At 46.0% G+C, this 6683-nt stretch overlaps 1 non-coding gene across 1 annotated transcript; it reads left to right on the forward strand.

The window, feature by feature from the left end:
* Positions 1–3149: 3149 nt before the first annotated feature.
* On the forward strand, positions 3150–3223 carry trnat-agu (transfer RNA threonine (anticodon AGU)). The gene has a single exon. It is a non-coding gene; the product is annotated as a tRNA-Thr (tRNA).
* The last annotated feature ends 3460 nt before the right edge of the window (positions 3224–6683 follow it).

Below are 6683 nucleotides of genomic sequence, written 5' to 3' on the forward strand. Positions count from 1 at the left end.
AGCTTGATGGCTCAAGTCGAACGAATGTGGTTGTTACGCAATTGATGATCAAACGCACATATTCTAACGATTCGTGAGAGTATGTTCTAAAGATCCTTGGCTCAATCCCGGGTTTCGGCATTTTGTTTCATCGCTCCCTTTGTTCCTCTCTCCAGCGCCCCCTGCCTAAAATGACGCGTCCCTTTCTCAGCCCGAAACGCAAGCGATACACCAGCAGCAAACACTACAGGTTTCCGTAGTGTAGTGGTTATCACGTTAACACGCGAAAGGTCCCCGGTTCGAGACCGGGCGGAAACAGCCTCGATTTGCATGCTCCTGTACTTCACAGAGGTATTGAGCGACCGGTCATTTGTTCCCAATGTATTTCCGGTGCCTTCATGCACTCTTGTACCAAACGCACGTTTCTTCTGTACGCGGAGCCGATCATTTGCAATTGGGCTGTGCCGACAGATCAGGACGAGCTCTGTCGGCTCAAAAGCAGCGCAGGACCTGCAAGAACAACAGAAAGATTAGCATCCAGCGGGGGCTTCTTAGTGAGCCCAAGATCTCATCAAGAATCGGCTCCAGCAACAGGGCTGGGCGCATTGTTCCATTCTCCGACCACTCTCGGTGTAAACAAGTCCCTCCTGGTCTCTGCTTGAATTGCACTTTCCTGCGTTTGCTTTGGTGTAACTGGCTTCCCCTGCATGGGCGAATGTGAAGAAGATCCTTAGTAAGTCATTGAAGAAACCCGAGAAGAGGTCGGAGTGGCCTCTGTCGTTCATCAACGATCCAGTCAGGCAGTACTCCTCTGTAAAGCGCCGTTCGTTCACATCGATTGGCTTTTTTTTGCCTTCATTCGTGCAAGTAGTAAAAGCAGACGCCCCTATTCTGCCGTGACCCCGATTCGAACCGGGGTTGTTGCGGCCACAACGCAAAGTACTGACCACTATACGATCACGGCGAGTTACCGATACACACGTGGCAGGGCGGAAAAGGCTGTGCTCTCTTCATGTGACATAATTCGGAAAAGTCCTGACGTTGCATTTCAACTGAGCCCCAGTATACATCGACCCTTCGACACTCTGAGTGACAACTCTCTTGCGTGTTTTCTAATATTTCTGTAGTTTGCTTGCATGATGCCCGGAACAGCAGGGTTGTGCGCTCCTATATGGTCTAGCGGTTAGGATTCCTGGTTTTCACCCAGGCGGCCAGAGCTGACCATCGCTGCAGGAGGTGGGAGGGTTACTCTGGTAGACAGGGCTGACCTTTGGCAATAGGATTTATACTCTCCAAGATGATATTTGCACTTTCTGGAGAGGCGATTTTCTCCACTTCAGTACCCCGATTTCGTCGATTGCGTGGAGAGGGCTGTAGAATGTGGCGCCGCCTTTCCTGCTCCGTCCATGACAGGCGTGCTGGACTCTGGAGAGAGAGCACGGTCCATCAGCGCACACCAATAAAGGCACTGGAAGCCGCTGAATCGCATTGGCGAAGCTCAGCACTGGGCCGCTGGGCACATCTTACCACTGTTTCCGTAGTGTAGTGGTTATCACGTTCGCCTCACACGCGAAAGGTCCCCGGGTGGAAACGGACTTCAGACTTCTTTTGTCGCCACGCACAAAAGGGGATTGGGGATTCGCCTAGCGCTGTTATCGAACAGACCCACTCACCTCTTAGTGTGGCGGGATCTGCACAGTGCATGTCGCAGCGCATCCTGCTTTCACTTCAATGCGCGTCCTGATGTACCCCTGTCTCCCGCGTGACAGGTGGGGACAGGTGACAGGTCCTATACTAATGAGGAAGACATCGCTCTCTCCAACCCCCCGGCATCGTGTCCCGACCCACCGTGCTGGAAGCCGACGCGTGCTGTGATTCCTTTACGGAGCAGAAATGACAACCGAGGAGCCGAGAGATCATTTCAGCATTTCGCGTCTGAACGGAAAACACAAACGACCAACTCAGAATGACTTGCCTTTGACGCTTTTCAAAGCGTTCTTTGTGCACGACGACTGCGCCGCCTAGCAGATACAAATGGGTTGTACAACTTTGAACTAGTAAATGGAAGAGGGCTAAGCCTCCTCTCTTTTAGCCCAGGTTCGATCTGTCTCCCAGAATCACCAGGGCGCACACACACACACCCGTGCCGTTGAAGTGCTCTGCTTCATTTCTAAGGGCAACTCAACATTCACTCCTACCCCGAGTGCAGAAAAGACAGCGTCCGCAGCAACAACAGCTCAGGTCTCTGCACAGGAGCTAAGCTGCCCCCATCTCCTCTGCTCTGCGGCTCCTGCAGAGCGGAGTCCTGCCTGGAGCTGTGTTTGCAGGCGGCGGCTCCCCATGCTCTGTCTGTGCGTCGTGAAATTAATTAATAACGTTAATAAATTTATAAAGTTAATTTATAAAGTTAATAAAGTTATAAATTAGAAATTAATAACGATATAATTATATTCATGTACCGCAACACAAGAATAGTACACGCTGTACATTGTCTGTCGATAATGTTTCTGTAGTGCTTTAGTGGGTTAGGTTCCTGACTTCCATGTCACACGGTCTATGATTGAATCCCATGGAACTATGACTTTATTTTTTAACAAACATTTCTTTGAAAAAATGAAACGTTTCCCTTGGTCAGAGATTAAATAAAACCTCACTTTTTTAGGTTTTACTGTGCAGAGTGAGGTTTTACCTCACTTTTTTTGAGCAGAAGGTTTACTGTGACCTGAGAAGGGCCGGCATCCAATCACGGTGGTAAATACACACAAGCTCTCACTCATCTGAGCTACACGGCTACCAAGATGATCTCGGGTGCGCCGAGCTGGTACGGAACATATTGAACTGATCGATGGCGAATTGTCTCTCAGACAGGCTTTTCACCTCTAAGCTCCCTGACTGACAGTGATCAGCTAGGTAGTGAAACAGTCAGCTGCTTCTAAGCCTTAAACAGCTGCATCTCGGCGCTTCCACGGATGAGATGATTTGAAAGCCGAACATCACCCATTGGGAACACCTTACTATCACTAGTTTAAGAGACTCTTAAGGTCTTGCAGAGGTGCCTGTCTAATAGCATGCGCTTTGCAAGCTATAGGTGTTTAGGCTGAGGCAGAATGCCTAACAAAATGTTTTTCTAAAGGTGTGTCCAAGTGGCTGCAAAAGGACAACACTCCCGGGGCACTGTGGCTTAGTTGGTTAAAGCGCCTGTCTAGTAAACAGGAGATCCTGGGTTCGAATCCCAGCGGTGCCTTCTTTGTTCTGTCTTCTTGAACAGTACTGGTCATTATGGACAACCGCCTACGGCTAGACTTAATTAAATGCAAGTATTCATTTCCTGTCTTTAACGCGACTTGTTTTTCTTAAAATGGATGCAACTTGCAAAACATGAAATACAAACCTTGCTAATCAGCGCTAGCGGCTGGCAAAAAAAAAAGAAGTCAGCAATGTTTTTTTCTTTAACCTTAACCCTACTAATGGAGAAGAGTTAAACGACCGAGTCTATGCAGCTTAAACGGTGCGCACGTCGGGTTCTTAGCTGGTAAATCACGCTCACCCCAGTCCTTAATCTTTTAAAGAGGATACAAAATTGAACCTAGTCGCCACATCACATGCATCCTGTTCAATGATAAAAAGGTAACATCTATCCTCGCTCCAGACTAAATCTCACGTTGAGGGCATATTTTTTTTCACTTTACCGTGAGTCGGGCTCGGCTGCACAGAGGAGAGAGCAGAGCAATGAGGTCACGGGGACAGGGGAGTCACACGCTGGTGGTTTGAATACGCGGAAGATCACTGAGGGATCCACAGTATATGGACCCTCCGTGCGCCATCAGTCCGCACTCCGGACTCTGAATCCTGCCATCCGAGTTAAGATCTCGGCGGAACCTGAGGCACAGTTCCTTCTTAAAACGTAATCTGGTGAGCATTTCTAGAATCGTACTTGTATAGATGCAGCCTTTAATGTGTTGCTAGGTTAAAATTGATGACTTCTTGTATTTCAGTAGGCAACTGCCCTCTTGATTTCGGATTTAATTTCTTTATTACAGGGGCGCTTTTATGATGACAGAGTCATGTTCAGGTACTTTGCTTGATTGAGGAAGCTCATTTCGGACTCTGTGATCTGCTCACCTGGAAAGGTCTGCTGTACTACTACAAGAGAGAAGTAGAGTCTGGAAGAAGGGACAATTTTATGATGCTTTGGAAGGTAATGTTTTTTTTTTCTTTGAAATCGAAATGAATCAGAATAGCAGTGCAAAAGACAAACTCTTTGGTTTGGTTTAAAGAGATATGGTTTTAAAACAGACAACATGTAGAAAACAGGTGTTTCTCACTTTTGGAAAAGAATGGACCGGGGGTAATATTTTACTAGTTGCAGGGCTGAGCTCACTGGGTTACAGTCCTGCAGTGTTACACCAGGTCCAGTGGCGCAATGGATAAGGCGTCTGATTACGAATCAGGAGATTGTAGGTTCGACTCTTACCTGGCTCGGGTCATTTTTAAACACATCGGGCTGCTTCCTAAGTAGTCTGTGCTACTTACTGCATTGTAATCGTACCCAGTAAGAGATTTCCTTCATGTAAATGAACTGCACCTGACAGCTTTAGAAAAACACCTGGGCTCAGTACGTTGCTGAGAGCTCAGCGTTGCTGTTCTAATTAGCACGCACTGCATCGGCTATGAGCCCGAACCTTTCAATTATTCCGATCAGTAAGTCAACACGTAGTCCACATGAACGGTAGAAATATTCTCTTGTCTGTCTCTTGTTTGTATAGAACTGAATGTCCCTGACAATGTACTGTTAGTTTTAATTGAAGAACGGCATTTGTGTTCAAATATACCAGACAAGTTTATGTAACTGCTCATGCGACACTCAGTTGTAATTAGTCAAGAAATAAAGTCGAACAACAGCTGCGGGTTTGATTCTGAACGTATCAGATTGCAGCGCCTTTTACTTCCATTGACAAATGATAGAGATTCGAAGAGAGATCCTTCAGACCAGCAAGCAAACCCACGGCTATTTCGGTTTTCTATCTAGGCAACGTTGGTGTTTGCAATAGCATACATGAAAGCGTGATGCAATTTCTGTGGCTACATTTGTTGCACGTCATGCACAGTAAGAGTGTTTCTAACACCAAATAAAAAGTCAACAATTAGCGATCACGCCTTCTCCTCAGTTAACCCACTGAAACCCTTGCTGTTAACAGTTCTTTACTGCGTGCTTTACCAGCACCTACATATCGTGTCGGTTCTTTCAGCTTTATTCATTAGGTTTTCAAAGGCATAAGCAGAGCACCAGAGGTGCGAAGGCAAAGTGTGTGGTTATCTGAAGAATTGATGTCCATGGCAGCAGGTCCAAGCGATTTCGCGTTGTTATAGTACCAGGAAAGGAGAAGCGGCACTTCGCCTCTGCCGCGCAGGCACAAGGCGACATGCGGCAGACGCCGGAGTCGGCAGGTTTCGAACCTGCGCGGGGAGTCCCCAACGCATTTCGATCCCATCGCCTTAAACACTCGAGCACGACAAATGCGAGCTCGCCGCCGCCGCATTCCTCCTATAATCAAACACGGACTGCGAGGTGGCTGCGGATACCTTTTTAAAGTTGCTCTCCGTTAAAAAAAAATACCTTTCACAAGATACGTGCCGGCAGACAGACACACCTCAGAGGGTTTAAGGCTGGCTTCACGTTCAAATGATAAAGTCCCCCCGTCCGGATGTCAAAATGCAACTTTGGCAGACAGAACAAACATCAACAAACCACAAATGTGGACAAGGATTTTACAAGCTGCACCACACTGCACTTTCAAAAGCATTTACGTTCGTGTTAGACGCAGGACTTGCCTTTGATTTGCGCGCTTACGAACGTCATGGAAAACGAAACAAAACTAAAGCCCTCAGCTCCTGCACGTGATTATAATGGCGTTACGTGTCGAAGCAGTAATTTACGTCATCCTACCACTGCAACACGGGGAATAGAGAGAAATGAGCACACGCTACGAATCGTCTCAATCACTCCCTAGAGTCGTAAGGCGCATTGAAGGGTGCACCCCCATCATTAATCGTTGCGCCTCTGTGAAAGGAAAGCTCTTGGGCAGTCTTTGAAACAGCTCGGATGAAACACTTGATTGCTTCCATGTGCATCTGGAGCCCACCCAGTGGGCAAAAGACGTATAATATACGTCTATTAAACGCATACCTTATACGTCTAAATGTGGTCTACAATTCGTCTAGAATGAAATTCTAATATACGTCTAAAGTTATACGTCAATTATACGTCTATGTTTAGACGTTCATTATACATAAATGGTTGGAGTTCTATTATACGGATAAATTTAGAGGACTATTATACATATATGGTTGGAGTTCCGGATAACTTTAGAGGTCTATTATACGGATAACTTTAGAGGACTATTATACGTATATGGTTAGAGGTCTATTATACGTATAACTTTAGAGGTCTATTATACGTATATGGTTAGAGGTCTATTATACGTATAACTTTAGAGGTCTATTATACGTATATGGGTAGAGGTCTATTATACATCAAAGATAGATTTTATAGGTGTAGAAACAAGTAAACCAAGCCAATGATTAGATTTAGAAATGTATTCTGAAAATACACATTCACACCTGAAACATATGTATTTCAAATTATACATTGTATACAATCAATCAACAATCAACATATGGGCAATAATCATAAAAAAACACAA

Source organism: Lepisosteus platostomus, unplaced genomic scaffold (genome assembly GCF_059453375.1).
Source record: "Lepisosteus platostomus isolate fLepPlt1 unplaced genomic scaffold, fLepPlt1.hap1 Scaffold_115_H1, whole genome shotgun sequence".
In the NCBI taxonomy this organism is placed as follows: Eukaryota; Metazoa; Chordata; class Actinopteri; order Semionotiformes; family Lepisosteidae; genus Lepisosteus; species Lepisosteus platostomus.